The sequence below is a fragment of the Palaemon carinicauda genome, chromosome 26, assembly GCF_036898095.1.
Source record: "Palaemon carinicauda isolate YSFRI2023 chromosome 26, ASM3689809v2, whole genome shotgun sequence".
Taxonomy (NCBI): Eukaryota; Metazoa; Arthropoda; class Malacostraca; order Decapoda; family Palaemonidae; genus Palaemon; species Palaemon carinicauda.
In genome coordinates, this window is record NC_090750.1 from 40,965,696 (window position 1) to 40,983,030 (window position 17,335).

At 37.5% G+C, this 17,335-nt stretch overlaps 1 long non-coding RNA gene across 1 annotated transcript in view; it reads right to left on the reverse strand.

The window, feature by feature from the left end:
• Positions 1–17,335, reverse strand: part of LOC137620146 (uncharacterized) — a 43,562-nt gene that overhangs the window by 25,904 nt on the left and 323 nt on the right. The gene's annotated exons all lie outside the window — the stretch shown is intronic.

Genomic DNA, 17,335 nt, shown 5'->3' on the forward strand with positions numbered 1-17,335 from the left:
AAGCCATGTATAACAGAGGGTCAACAAACAGCCGATACATCATGTTGAAGCGAGATTATTATTATTATTATTATTATTATTATTATTATTATTATTATTATTATTATTATTATTATTATTATTATTATTATTATTATTATCTAAGCTATAATCTTAGTTGGAAAAGCAAGTTGCTATAAGCCCAAGGAAGTTAATTAGTACTGGGGAATAAAAGAGGATATTTAGTACGTATTTAGGAAATTATCTATTCAAATAAGTACGATGAATATGTTTTTAAAATGTAGATATATTTCTAGATCCGATTAAAATGAGTTGGATCAACGAAGACTAGTGTGTGAAGGTTCTAATAACTTTGAATCTGAACCTCCATTCTTTAAGCACTACAATGAAGGCAACAGATTTAAATGTTACTCATGAATGGCAAAAGCTAGGGACAGTGACAACGCCCTAGAGACTGACCCTATATACGTATGATCAGCGGTCACGCCTCCTCTCCGTTCAATCTAGGACCTGGGAGGGCCAGCCAATGGCTGCTCATAGGATGGCTAGGTTGCAGACACTGCAAGAAAATATCGTGCTTGAGCGGATCTTGAGTCCCAATTCAGCAGATCGAAGAGAGAGAGAGAGAGAGAGAGAGAGAGAGAGAGAGAGAGAGAGAGAGAGAGAGAGAGAGAGAGTTGTATGGGAGGAGGCTTAACTAGTGTCTACAGGATGTAATTAGCCTGGTTTTCTGTTTAAGAAATGCATTAGTTATACATGTATAGAAAATAAGCCAGAATATAGTAAAAATAATTATACTAAACGAAAAGAGAAAATTAAATATATGAAAAATAATATTTTGGATGGTGTTATTTGTATGTTTGTAAAAATGCCGTGACATTATATATGGTTGTTTACTTAAAAATCAATTCTTGAAATTTATGATACACATTATGGGTAAAAACAAGAATCTATTCTATGTATGCATAGAAAAAAAGTTGTGTGACACTTGAAACGTTAGAGACACCGTCTACAACCCCCCCCCCCCCCCCCGGCCAAGGAAAAAACCAGTAAACCCCCCCCCCCCCCCCCACAAATGCCTCAGAGACTCCAGAAGGGCGAGGAGGTGATTAGCAAAACACCACACTTGAAGGAGTTACAGAGATCAGCATGGACAAAAGCATCTAGTTTTATTAAGAAATATAGGTTACGGAATTGTGAAAATGTTATGAAAATAAGATGAAACTATTTGAGAGAGAGAGAGAGAGAGAGAGAGAGAGAGAGAGAGAGAGAGAGAGAGAGAGAGAGAGAGAGAGAGAGCTATTGCAATTGTTACTGAGTGCACTTTTGACTGTGGTTAACGAGTAAGAGACTAGATTGAGAACTATTAGAAGGAAATTGATTTAAAAAGATCATGGCGCAAAAACCATGACATTCACAAGCTACAACAACTTGATAACAACGGCCAAGTTTCAACACCAATTTAAAAAGGGTCTCGAGTCTCACTGAAAGATATTATTAGTTACCTCCGCCAACGAAGTTGGAAGGAGGTTATGTTTTCGAACATTGGCCTAATAGTACGAACATTGAGCAAATGGCACGAACTTTGGCATGATAGTACAAACATTGGCAAAATGGTAAGATCATTGGCCAAATAGTACGAAAATTGACCAAATAGCACGAACATTGGCAAGATCGTACGAACATTGGCCAAATTGTACGAAAATTAACCAAAGAGCACGAACATTGCCAATCAGTTACGAAAAATGACCAAATGGCATGAACATTGGCAAGCAGGTATGAACAATGGCCAAATAGTACTAACATTGGCCAAATAATACGATAATTGGCCAAATGACACAAACACTGACAAGCAGATATGAGCATTAGCTAAATGGTTTGAACATTGGCCAAATAATACGAAAATTGGCCAAATGGAATGAACATTGGCAAGCAGGTACGGACATTGGCCAAATGTTACAAATATGGGCCAAATGTTACGAACAATGGCCAAATAGTACGAAAATTGACCGAATAGCATGAACATTGGTAAGCAGGTACGAATATTAGCCAAATGTTAAAAAAATTGGCCAAATGTTCCGAACATTGGCCAAATAGTACGAAAATTGAACAAATGGCACGAACATTGGTAAGCAGGTACGAACATTGGCCGAATAGTACTAACATTGGCAAAAAGGTATGAACATTGGCCAAATGGTACAAACATTGGCCAAATAGTACGAAAACTGAACAAATGGGACGAACATTGGCAAGCAGGTATGAACATTAGCCAAATGTTACAAATATTAGCAAAATGTTACGAACATTGGCCAAATGGTACAAACATTGGCCAAATAGTACGAAAATTGAACAAATGGCATGAACATTGGCAAGCAGGTACAAACATCAGCCAAATGGTAGGAAAATTGACCAAATGGCACAAATATGGCAAGCAGATATGAACATTGGCCAAATGGTACGAACATTGGCCAAATGGTAAGAGCATTGGCCAAATTGTACGAAAAATTGAAAAAATGGCACGAACTTGGCTAGCAGGTATGAACATTGGCCAAATGGTACGGACATTGGCCAAATAGTATGAAAATTTAACAAATGACACGAACATTGCCAAGCAGGTATGAACATTGGCCAAATAGTAAAAAAATTGAACAAATGGCACGAACTTGGCAAGCAGGTATGAACATTGGCCAAATGGTACATACATTGGCCAAATGGTACGAACATTGGCCAAATAGTATGAAAATTGAACAAATGGCACGAACATTGGCAACCAGGTACGAACATTGGCCAAATGGTACGAACATTGGCCAAATAGTACGAAAATTGGCCAAATAGTACGAAAATTAAACAAATGGCACGAACATTGGCAAGCAGGTATGAACATTGGCCAAATGGTACGGATATTGGCCAAATGGTACGAACATTGGCCAAATAGTACGAACATTGGCCAAATGGTACAAAAATTGAACAAATGGCACGAACATTGGCAAGCAGGTATGAACATTGGCCAAATGGTACGGATATTGGCCAAATGGTACGGATATTGGCCAAATGGTACGAACATTGGCCAAATAGTACGAAAATTGAACAAATGGCACGAACATTGGCAAGCAGGTACAAACATTGGCCGAATGGTACGAACATTGGCCAAATAGTACGAAAATTTACCAAATGGCACAAACATTGGCAAACAGGTACGAACATTGGCCAAATAGTAAAAAAAAATTGAACAAATGGCACGAACTTGGCAAGCAGGTATGAACATTGGCCAAATGGTACATACATGGCCAAATGGTACGAACATTGGCCAAATAGTATGAAAATTAAACAAATGGCACGAACATTGGCAAGCAGGTACGAACATTGGCCAAATAGTATGAAAATTGAACAAATGACACGAACTTGGCAAGCAGGTATGAACATTGGCCAAATGGTACGTATATTGGCCAAATGGTACGAACATTGGCCAAATAGTATGAAAATTGAACAAATGGCACGAACATTGGCAAGCAGGTACAAACATTGGCCAAATGGTAAAATAATTGACCAAATGATAAGAACATTGGCAAGTAGGTACGAACATTGGCTGAATGGTAGGAAAATTGACCAAATGGCACGAACACTGGCCAAATGGTACGGACATTGACCAATTGGTACAAAAATTTACCATATGGCACGAAGATTGGCAAGCAGGTACGAACATTGGCCGAACACTTGGAAAATTGACCAAATGGCATGAACATTGGCAAAATATTACGAAAATTGACCAAAGAGCACAAACATTGGTAAGCAGGTATGGACATTGCCCGAATGATAGGAATATATACCAAATGGCACGAACATTGGCAAGCAGGTACGGACATTGGCCAAATAATACGAACATTGGCCATATAGTACGACAATTTAACAAATGGCACGAACATTGACCAGCAGGTACAAACATTGGACGAATGGTAGGAAAATTGATCAAATGGCACAAACATTGGCAAGCAGGTACGAACAATGGCCGTATGGTAGGAAAATTTACCAAATGGCATGAACATTGGCAAGCAGGTATGGACATTGGTCAAAAAGTACGAAAATTGACCAAATGGCACTTGCATTGGCAGCAAGCAGGTACGAACATTGGCCGAATGGTAGGAAAAATTACCAAATCGCATAAACAATGATGAGCAAGTACGAACATTGGTCAAATAGTACGAAAATTGAACAAACGGAACAAACATTGGCAAGCAAGTACGAACACTGGCCATATAGTATGAAAATTGACCAAAGAGCATGAACATTGCTAAGATGGTACGAACAATGGCCAAACAGTACAAAAATTGACCAAATGGCACGAACATTGGTAAGCAGGTACGAACATTTGCCAAATAGTACGAAAAGACAATATGGCACGAACATTGGCAAGATGGTACGAAATTTACCAAAAACTACGAAAATTTACCAAATGGCACGAACATTGGCAAATGGGTACGAACATTGGCCAAATGGTAGGAAAATTGACCACATGGCACGAACATTTTCCAAATAGTACGAGAATTTACCAAATGGCACAAACATTGGCAAGCAGGTACAAACATTAGCCGAATGGTAGAAAATTGACCAAATGGCACGGACATTGGCAAGCAGGTGCAAACATTGGCCAAATGGTAGGAAAACTGACCAAATGGCTGAACATTGGCAAGCAGGTATGAACATGGGCCAAAACTGTACGAGCATTGGCCAAATAGTACGAAAATTAACCAAATGGCACACACATTGGTAGGCTGGTACAAACATTGGTCAAATGGTAGGAAAATTTACCAAATGGCACAAACATTGACCAAAATGGTACAAGCTTTGGCCAGATAGTACGGAAATTTACCAAATGGCACGAACATTGCCAAACATGTACGAACATTGGCCAAATGGTAATAAAATTGGCCAAATAGTACGAAAATTAAACAAATAGTACAAATATTGACAAGCAGGTACGATCATTGGCCAAATGGTAGGAAAATTGACCAAATATCACGAACATTGGCCAAATGGTATGAATATTGGCCAAATGGTACAAAAATTGAACAAATGGCACGAACATTGGCAAGCAGGTATAAACATTGGCCAAATGGTACAAAAATTGAACAAATGGCACGAACATTGGCAAGCAGGTATAAACATTGGCCAAATGGTACAAAAATTGAACAAATGGCACGAACATTGGCAAGCAGGTATAAACATTGGCCAAATGGTACAAAAATTGACCAAATGGCACGAAAATTGCCAAGCAGGTACAACCATTGGCCAAATGGAATGGACATTTGCCAAATAGTACGAAAATTAAACAAATAGCACGATCCTTGGCAAGATAGTATGAACATTGGCCCAATGGTACGAACACTGGCCAAATGGTACGAAATTTGACCAAATGGCACGAACATTGGTAAACACGTACAAACATTGGCCACATGGTACAAACATTGACCAAATAGTATGAAAATTGACCAATGGCACGAACATTGGCCAAATAGTACGAAAATTGACCAAATGGCACGAACATTGTTAAGCAAGTAAGAACATTGGCCAAATGGTACGAACATTGGCCAAATGGTACGAACATTGGCCAAATGGTACGAACATTGGCCAAATGGCACCAACATTGCATTGGAAAGATGGTACGAACATTGGCTAAATTGTACGAATTTTGGCCATATAGTAAGAACTTAGGCCAAATAGTACAAAAATTATCCAAATGACACGAACATTGGTAAGATGGTTAAAATTGTACAAACATTGACCAAATAGTACGAAAATTGATTTAATGGTACAAACATTGGCCAAATGATACGAAAATTGACCAAATGACACGAACATTGGTAAGCAAGTACGAACTTTGGCAAGATGGTACGAACTTTGGCCAGATAGTAGGAAAATTTACCATACGGCACGAACATTGGCAAGATGGTACGATCATTGGCAAGAAAATTGACTAAATGGCGCGGACATTGGCAAGATGGTTTGAACATTGGCCAAATTGTACGAACATTGGCCTCATGGTACGAAAAATGACCAAATGTTAAGAACATTGGCCAAATTGTATGAACATTGGCCAAATAGTACGAAAATTGACCAAATGGCACGAACATGATAAGCAAGTACGAACATTGGCCAAATGCTACGAAAATTGACTTAATGGTACAAACATTGGCCAAATAGTACGAAAATTGACCAAATGGCACGAACATTGGCAAGGTGGTACAAACATTTGCCAAATGGTACGAACTTTGACTAAATAGTACGAAAATTGACCAAATGGCACAAGCATTGGCCAAGTGGCACGAACATTGGCCAAATGGCACGAACATTGGCCAAATGGTACGAACATTGGAAAGATGCTACGAAAATCGACAAACTGTTGCGATAAATGGCAAAAGGCACCAACATTTGCAAAATTATACGGAAATAGGTGAAATTGCACGAAAACTGGCAAAATAGTACGATAATTCCTGCGTACCGGATTTCAGACATTTCCCATGTTTATTCTTAATATTATTCCTATGGCTATAAATGAAAAATTCATAGGACAATTCATTAAACGTAGGATTCATTAAGAACACACACACACAAAAAAAATTGGATTTGCCAAGCAAATATTTTTTTTCCATGACCATTAAGTACTGACACATGCTATGTATATCTGAATCCTAACTTATATCGTCCAGAGATCCAGCGGCCCCTCCCCCCCTTCCCATCACACACACACTGACCGCACAAGAGTAGTAGCTCCCCCCCCCCCACCCCCCACCCCGTCAAAGGACCCACCCAAAGCCCATTAAAACGTAACAACTGTTTACAGTTAATTGCACAATTGTGCGACTCAATACGATAATTAACAAATAAAGAAGCGTGCAGTAGTATCAAAGTTGATTGGAGTCCGTACTGCATACAGTTCATATATGCATACACAATCACATACTGTACATGTACTGTATTCATATGTGCATATTCAACTTTCCTTTCCCAATTAAAAAATTAATTTGACATATTTCAGCTTCCAATTCCATCTTCGAGATTATAAACAAATTAACTATCACGAGGCGAAAACATTCTTCATTGATCATGAAAATGAGATTATGTGCCAAACCTTAGTTACTGAAGCACAAATATTCTTAATTATATCTTCGACACAAATTCCAACGTTCATAGATCATTAACGAAGAATTAGTGTAATAAACACACATGAATTACTTATTACTAGTTTTAATTCACAAAAAAAAACGGATGTGATTTCCATAAAGAATTATTTAATGTCATTATGGATATTTCAACTAAATTACTGCAAAAGTAAGTTAACTATGACCTTCATATTTACGTAACACTGAAGTCGTGTTTCTCCGTCTTCCCACCTTGAGCAAAACGGCGGGTAACGACCTTTGCTTGACAGTCCGAATAACAGACGAATAACCAGTAGCTCTTTTGGTAGGCGTTATGCCATAACTAATGAGGTAATTACCATTGTACACCCAGCAACAAAACCGGTGTCGCCTCGCCAGACCCGACTTAGATACATCATGTCCTTCTTGCCCTGAAAGGTTGAAAGGTAACCTGACGTTTAAACGACCAAGACATCGTTAGGATGGTTCGATTGTGAGAAGGAGGGTAATTACCGATATCAGTCGAAGAAGTGCGAGGATTGATGATTATATATATATATATATATATATATATATATATATATATATATATATATATATATATATATATATATATATATTATATATATATATATATATATATATATATATATATATATAAACCATTGGTAGAAACATAACATACACATTGCCTTCGAAAAAAATTTAGAAAGTAATAATTCCATTGGAAAAATCATGTGAATATTACATCATTATTGATTATCTCAAATGAATTGCTTCATCAAAGTACTCGTGAAATGCGTTTTTTCGAGACCTATTTTCTGTTTCGAACGGCTCTGAAATCGATTCGTACCGGAAATGGATTGTTTTAAATCCCAAACCTGAAAAAATAAGTCGAAGCCTTCGGTTATTTCAATGGGGTTTGCTGAAAACTTCAATTACCCTTCGCCCGAGTTCGATCACCGAGTTCGCTGCAGGCGTTACTTAATAATAAAAGTAATAAATTATAGTATCAATTATATTTTTCATCTTCCTATTCAGTCTCTTAACTTTTCCTTGATATTGCAAATCCGAGCGTTGAACGACTTCAGAGCTTTCAGACTTAAATCCATAAATCAAATCATGTAGTTTATCATTATTATTATTACTATTACTATTATTATTATTATTACTATTATCATCATTATCATTATCACTATTATGATGATGATGATGATGAGGAGGAGTTACTAGGATTTATTGAAATGAAAGAAAAGATTTTCCGCGAGTCCTAAACGGCTTCGGAAGAAAATCTTCACGGATCTCCAAATGGCTTCAGAAGAAATGGCCATAGACTTATCATGGAGTTCTGAATGACCATAGAACAGAATTTCTGAACGGCTTCGGAAGAAAATTTTCCCTGATTTCCAAATGCCTTCAGAAGAAACAGCCGTAGACTTAGCATGGTGTTCTGAATGACTCCAGAACAGATTCTTTCTGGAGCTCCTTGAGCGGCACCTGAAGAAAATTTTCCGGGATCTAAGAAACGCTTCAGAAGACATAGCCGTAGACTTGGCATAGAGTTCTGAATGACTCCAGAACAGAATCTTCCCGGAGCAGTTCTGAACGGCTCCGCCCCGAGCTTCAAATGACTTCCGAAGACCTGATATTTCTTTTTTCAAACTAAGCATGCAACTCAGTGAACATTTTTAATGGGTATTTTTGGAACAGGGAGCCAACTGTGAGAATTGCGTATTACAACTACAGGATCGACAGGAGGTTCTTCGGAACACCTTCATCTACAGCTGATTTTGGTGGTTGCTGCAGAAGTTGTCGAGCTTTGAAGAACAATGTACGCGCCTTGAATGATCCTTTGTTTGGGCTTTTGCAACGAAGTCCTATAATTGGAGACTATTAGAATTAAGGACGGAGACAGAATGGTTCAACTAAACGTTGAGCGACGTGTGGTTCTTCAACAGGATAGTCCCAAAATTAGACATTGAAGAAAGGGCATATCCAGGTCATATTGGTAAATATAGTGTGTTGCTCGTCGTTTACTTCAGCGTGATGACGTATGCGGAGAAAATCTATTGCATTCCTGTCTCTACCCATCGCCCCGATGGACTAAGACATGGATGATATCGATTTATCTGAGGAATCTGACGAACTGAGGACACACGGCACTGAAATCTCTCTTGAAATCTAGAAGGAAACTGACAAACTAAGAAAGAATACGATGAAATCTCGAAGGAAATTGACGAACTAAGGAAAGTGGAAGATGAAATATCAAAGGAAACAGAAAAACTAAAGATCTTGAAATCTAGAACAGACAGAAGAGAACAGCAACAAAGAGCCTTTAAACGAACACGTAAAATACCCTTTAATGCTAGAGGTGAATCACCTTGAAATAGAGGTAAAAAAAAAAATCCTAATGCAAGAAATAAGGTACCTCAAAATAGAGGTAAAAAAACCCTTAATGCTAGAAATAAGGCAGATGAAAATAGAGGTAAAACAGCTACTAATGCTATGAATAAGGCACCTAAAAATAGAGATCAAAGAGCCTCTAATGTTAGAAGTAAAGCACCTCTAAATCAAGGTAAAAAAGCCACTAATGCTATAAACAAGGCACCTAAAAAGAGAGGCCAAAAAGTGTCTAATGTTTTATAAAAGGCTCCTAAAAATAGAGGTCAAAAGCCCCTAATGCTATGAATAAGGCACCTAAAAATAGAGGTCAAAAGCCTCTAATGCTATGAATAAGGCACCTAAAAATAGAGGTCAAAGAGCCTCTAATGCTACAAGTATTGAACCTCAAAATTGAGGTCAAAAAGCCCCTAATGCTATAAATAAGGCACCTAAAAATAGAGGTCAAAGAGCCTCTAATGCTAAAAGTATTGAACCTCAAAATCGAGGTCAAAAAGCCCCTAATGCTATAAATAAGGCACCTGAAAATAGACGTCAAAGAGCCTCTAATGCTACAAGTATTGAACCTCAAAATTGAGGTCAAAAAGCCCCTAATGCTATAAATAAGGCACCTAAAAAAAGAGGTCAAAGAGCCTCTAATGCTAAAAGTATTGAACCTCAAAATCGAGGTCAAAAAGCCCCTAATGTTATAAATAAGGCACCTAAAAATAGAGGTCAAAGAGCCTCTAATGCTACAAGTATTGAACCTCAAAATCGAGGTCAAAAAGCCCCTAATGCTATAAATAAGGCACCTAAAAATAGAGGTCAAACAGCCTCTAATGCTACAAGTAATGCACCTCAAAATCGAGGTCAAAAAGCCCCTAATGCTATAAATAAGGCACCTAAAAATAGAGGTCAAAGAGCCTCTAATGCTAAAAGTATTGAACCTCAAAATCGAGGTCAAAAAGCCCCTAATGCTATAAATAAGGCACCTAAAAATAGATGTCAAAGCCTCTAATGCTACAAGTAATGCACCTCAAAATCGAGGTAAAAAAGCCCCTAATGTTATAAATAAGGCACCTAAAAACAGAGGTCAAAGAGCCTCTAATGCTAAAAGAAATGTACCTCAAAATCGAGGTCAAGAAGCCCCTAATGCTATAAATAAGGCACCTAAAAACAGAGGTCAAAGAGCCTCTAATGCTAAAAGAAATGTACCTCAAAATCGAGGTCAAAAAGCCCCTAATGCTATAAAGAAGGCACCTATAAATAGAGGTCAAAGAGCCTCTAATGCTACAAGTATTGAACCTCAAAATCGAGGTCATAAATCTCCGAATGCTATAAATAAGGCACCTAAAAATAGAGGTCAAAGAGCCTCTAATGCTACAAGTAATGCACCTCAAAATCTAGGTAAAAAAGCCGCTAATGCTATAAATAAGACACCTCAAAATCGAGGTCAAAAAGCCCCTAATGCTATAAATAAGGCACCTAAAAATAGAGGTCAAAGCCTCTAATACTACAAGTAATGCACCTCAAAATCGAGGTAAAAAGGCCCCTAATGCTATAAATAAGGCACCTAAAAATAGAGGTCAAAGAGCCTCTAATGCTACAAGTAATGCACCTCAAAATCGAGGTAAAAAAGCCCCTAATGCTATAAATAAGGCACCTAAAAATAGAGGTCAAAGAGCCTCTAATGCTACAAGTATTGAACCTCAAAATCGAGGTCAAAAAGCCCCTAATGCTATAAATAAGGCACCTAAAAATAGAGGTCAAAGCCTCTAATGCTATAAGTAATGCACCTCAAAATTGAGATAAAAAAGCCCCTAATGCTATAAATAAGGCACCTAAAAACAGAGATCAAAGAGCCTCTAATGCTAAAAGAAATGTCCCTCAAAATCGAGGGCAAAAAGCCCCTAACGCTATAAATAAGGCACCTAAAAATAGAGGTCAAAGATCCTCTAATGCTACAAGTATTGAACCTCAAAATCGAGGTAAAAAAACCCCTAATGCTATAAATAAGGCACATAAATAAGGCACATAAAAAGGGACGTCAAAGAGCCTTTAATGCTAAAAGTAATGCACCTCCTCAAACTTAAGGTAAAAAAGCCCCTAATGCTATATATAAGAAACCTAAAAATAGAGGTCAAAGAGCCTCTTAATGCTAGAAGTAATGCACCTCAAAATCGAGGTCAAAAAGCCACTAATGCTATAAACAAGGCACCTAAAAAGAGAGGCCAAAAAGTGTCTAATGTTTTATATAAGGCTCCTAGAAATAGAGGTCAAAAGCCCCTAATGCTATAAATAAGGCACCTAAAAATAGAGGTCAAAGAGCCTCTAATGCTAAAAGAAATGTACCTCAAAATCGAGGTCAAGAAGCCCCTAATGCTATAAATAAGGCACCTAAAAATAGAGGTCAAAGAGCCTCTAATGCTACAAGTATTGAACCTCAAAATCGAGGTCAAAAAGCTCCGAATGCTATAAATAAGGCACCTAAAAATAGAGGTCAAAGAGCCTCTAATGCTACAAGTAATGCACCTCAAAATCGAGGTCAAAAATCCGCTAATGCTATAAATAAGCCACCTAAAAATAGAAGTCAAAGAGCCTCTAATGCTACAAGTATTGAACCTCAAAATCGAGGTCAAAAAGCCCCTAATGCTATAAGGCACCTAAAAATAGAGGTCAAAGAGCCTCTAATGCTACAAGTAATGCACCTCAAAATCGAGGTCAAAAAGCCCCTAATGCTATATATAAGGCACCTAAAAATAGAGGTCAAAGAGCCTCTAATGCTACAAGTATTGAACCTCAAAATCGAGGTCAAAAAGCCCCTAATGCTATAAATAAGGCACCTAAAAATAGAGGTCAAAGCCTCTAATGCTATAAGTAATGCACCTCAAAATTGAGATAAAAAAGCCCCTAATGCTATAAATAAGGCACCTAAAAACAGAGATCAAAGAGCCTCTAATGCTAAAAGAAATGTCCCTCAAAATCGAGGGCAAAAAGCCCCTAACGCTATAAATAAGGCACCTAAAAATAGAGGTCAAAGATCCTCTAATGCTACAAGTATTGAACCTCAAAATCGAGGTAAAAAAACCCCTAATGCTATAAATAAGGCACATAAATAAGGCACATAAAAAGGGACGTCAAAGAGCCTTTAATGCTAAAAGTAATGCACCTCCTCAAACTTAAGGTAAAAAAGCCCCTAATGCTATATATAAGAAACCTAAAAATAGAGGTCAAAGAGCCTCTTAATGCTAGAAGTAATGCACCTCAAAATCGAGGTCAAAAAGCCACTAATGCTATAAACAAGGCACCTAAAAAGAGAGGCCAAAAAGTGTCTAATGTTTTATATAAGGCTCCTAGAAATAGAGGTCAAAAGCCCCTAATGCTATAAATAAGGCACCTAAAAATAGAGGTCAAAGAGCCTCTAATGCTAAAAGAAATGTACCTCAAAATCGAGGTCAAGAAGCCCCTAATGCTATAAATAAGGCACCTAAAAATAGAGGTCAAAGAGCCTCTAATGCTACAAGTATTGAACCTCAAAATCGAGGTCAAAAAGCTCCGAATGCTATAAATAAGGCACCTAAAAATAGAGGTCAAAGAGCCTCTAATGCTACAAGTAATGCACCTCAAAATCGAGGTCAAAAATCCGCTAATGCTATAAATAAGCCACCTAAAAATAGAAGTCAAAGAGCCTCTAATGCTACAAGTATTGAACCTCAAAATCGAGGTCAAAAAGCCCCTAATGCTATAAGGCACCTAAAAATAGAGGTCAAAGAGCCTCTAATGCTACAAGTAATGCACCTCAAAATCGAGGTCAAAAAGCCCCTAATGCTATATATAAGGCACCTAAAAATAGAGGTCAAAGAGCCTCTAATGCTACAAGTATTGAACCTCAAAATCGAGGTCAAAAAGCCCCTAATGCTATAAATAAGGCACCTAAAAATAGAGGTCAAAGCCTCTAATGCTACAAGTAATGCACCTCAAAATCGAGGTCAAAAAGCCCCTAATGCTATAAATAAGGCACCTAAAAATAGAGGTTAAACAGCCTCTAATGCTACTAGTAATGCACCTCAAAATCGAGGTTAAAAAGCCCCTAATGTTATAAATAAGGCACCTAAAAATAGAGGTCAAAGAGCCTCTAATGCTACAAGTATTGAACCTCAAAATCGAGATAAAAAAGCCCCTAATGCTATAAATAAGGCACCTAAAAATAGTGGTCAAAGCCTCTAATGCTACAAGTAATGCACCTCAAAATTGAAGTCAAAAAGCCCCTAATGCTATGAATAAGGCACCTAAAAACAGAGATCAAAGAGCCTCTAATGCTAAAAGAAATGCACCTCAAAATCGAGGGCAAAAAGCCCCTTATGCTATAAATAAGGCACATAAAAAGGGACGTCAAAGAGCCTTTAATGCTAAAAGTAATGCACCTCCTCAAACTTAAGGTAAAAAAGCCCCTAATGCTATATATAAGAAACCTAAAAATAGAGGTCAAAGAGCCTCTTAATGCTAGAAGTAATGCACCTCAAAATCGAGGTAAAAAAGCCCCTAATGCTATATATAAAACTCCTAAGAATAGAGGTAAAAAAGCCCCTAATGCTATAAATAAGCCCCTAAAGCTAAAGGTAAGGCATCTAAAAACAGAGGTAAAAAAGATCCTAATGCTAGAGATAAGGCACCTCAAAATATACGTAAAAAAATCCCCTAATGTTAGAGATAAGACACCTGGCCCCTCAAAATCAGAGGTCAAAAAGCTCCTAATGCTAGAGATGGCACCTTAAAATAGAGGTCATAAAGTCCCTAATGCTAGAGATTAGGCACCTCAAAACAGAGGTCAAAAAGCTCCTAATGCTAGAGATAAGGCGCCTAAAAATAGAGATAAAAAAAGCTCCTAATGTCGGAGACAGGGCACCTAAAAATAGAGGTAAAAATCCCCTAATGCTAGAGGTAAGGCTCCTCAAAATCAGAGGTTAAAAAGCCCCTAAGCTAGAGAGAAGTCACCTAAAATAGATGACAAAGCCCTCAAGCTAAAGTTACGGCACCTAAAAATAGAAATAAAAAAAAAACCCTAATGCTCGAGATAAGGCACCTCAAAATAGAGGTAAAAAATCTCCTAATGCTAGAGATAAGGCACCTCAAAATCAGAGGTCAAAAAGCCCTTCTATGATAGAGGTTAGGCACCTAAAAATAGAGGTCATAAAGCCCCTAAATCTAAAGTTAAGGCACTTAAGGTCAAAAAGCTCCTAATGCTAGAGATAAGGCACCTCAACATAGAGGTAAAATCCCCTAATGGTAGAGATAAGGCACCTCCAAATCAGAGGTTAAAAAACTCCCTAATGCTATAGATTAGGATCCTGAAAATAGAGGTAAAAAGCTCCTAATGCTAGAGACAAGACACCTCAAAATAAGAGGTCAAAAAGGCCCTAATGCTAAAGATAAGGCCCTTCAAAATAAGAGGTAAAAAAGCCCCTAAAGCTAGAGATAATGCACCTCAAGATATTAGGTCAAAAAGTCCCTAATGCTAGAGATAAGGCACCTAAAATATAGAGGTCATAAAGCTAAAGTTAAAGCACCTAAATAACCTAAAAAAAAACCCTAATGCTACAGATAAGGCACCTCAAAATAGAGGTCAAAGAACCTCAAATGGTAGAATTAAGGCACCTCAAAATAAGAGGTCAAAAAACCCCTGGAGCTAGAGGTAAGGAATCTCAAAATGTGGGCCAAAGAGGTGCTACAATTAAATACAGCATATACTTTAGGTATATTTTATGAATGAAATGACCCCGCTTCACACAGGTGAGTGAAAAAAAAAGTATTTTCAATTATTTTGTGGACTGAATAAAGCTCGTTTTAAAATTTCGGTAATTATATTCCTGAGAGAGAGAGAGAGAGGAGAGAGAGAGAGAGAGAGAGAGAGAGAGAGAGAGAGAGAGAGAGAGAGAGAGAGAGAGAGAGAGAGAATATGCTTGATATTTAGGTTGATAGCATTAAAAAAGCAATGTATGAATCTCAAATGGTGTGGGAGTAATTTATATTGTCAAAGACGACTCGCTCCACATGCCTGCCCACCCTCATAATACTCCCCTCTCTACCCCCCCCCCTCTCTCTCTCTCTCTCTCTAAAATTACAAATTTACCTTTGAAACTTATCAACAAATCCTCAAGCAAGCGAGCAAGTGAGCACAGATTCTGCTATCAAATCTGAAATTCCTGCTCACTTTACATGAAAAGACACACGCGAGTTAGATTGCTGATCATACCGAAAGGTAATTGCTATACGCAAAATAATATACTAGCAGCCGGTGGTAACGCGAATACAATTGCGTAGGTACGATGCTCAAACATTTAATATCACTTCTTCCATTGCGTAAATTAATTATCTTTAGTCCTTTGCTTGCTTGCTTTTATTTTAAGGGTTACTGCTTTCCTTGTAACATCGAACAAGGGGAACCCTACACACTACAGGACCTACAAAATCAGTTAATTGTACAATATACACTCTTAGGTATTTAAGTGTATCACGAAGCGTATTGCGTATATGTTAAATCCATATTATCGAAGCACTTAGAGCAATTTACACAACCAAATTCAAATAGGTATCGAAGCACTTACAGCAATTTATACAACCAAATCCAAATATCTCTACTTACGGAGATAAGAGTTATGAAGAAATTAAAATCAATAACAAGAGTGGGCACTCGGTAAAGCGCATACCTTTGCCAACTCTACATCACAAAATAGGCATTTTAATTATGAACATTTTGGCACCAGTTTCATGCAAATCGGATACAAATTGACCACGATATAACAAAAAGACCCTTTTTACCTTTTCGTGACCTTGACTTTTGATTAATCACTCAAAATCTAACCAAATTGTCGTTGGATCATGGCTAATCATCCCACCGAATTTCATGAGATTCGGTCAAATAGTTTTTGAGTCATGCGAATCACAACCACTCACAAATAAATAAACAAATATACGTCTATCAAAATATAACCTTCTGGCGAAGATAATTTCAGTCAAATCTTCCACAGTTCACAACCGGACAACACTCGTCCGTCATATTCGTTTCCAGCAAAACTGAACAAAACCGGTTTCGCTAAATTGTCCGAGTGACACCAACTTAAGGGTCACTTTACGGTAGTCACAAACAGTACACGATACGCCAATGTAGATCGTGAAAACGAAAATTACCGTCGGGAAAATAACAAAACGCATATATACTACACATTAGCAAATATTCCGAATAAACAGACAAATTTTCGATTTTCTTAACATCCTATATCTTACGAGAAAAGCTTTGTATAATATTTCTCAAAACAAAAACAACATTATTCTAGTAATTCTATAATAAAAAAATCTAATCACAGTTTATTATTCAATAAAGGTATAACTGATATGTTAAGAGTAACGAAATACCTAGATATATAGGGGGGGGGGGGCGTGGCTAACACTTGACCTAAAGACCAACACAATTTCCATACTGTGTATGTATAAATATTACGGTCCTATTTTATAAGATTTACGAAGCCTAGTCGAACGAGAAATTTGGCAAAATATGTATACATTATTGCTAAATGGATGTCATTTGGTTTGCACTATTTTCAACGTCACCTTTAATACATAAACGTCAAAAAATACATTAAAAAATTTTCCAATATGGCCGGACAATTCCCTGGTACTTATCTACTTATAATAAGTACCATGTTGAGCGCTTTCTCATAATTACCAACAACTTATTGGCGGTATTGGCACTTCAATTTTGTTTCACGATCCTACATTAAATAATATGAACGCTAATGTCTTCGGTAGCCCGGAATATTCAA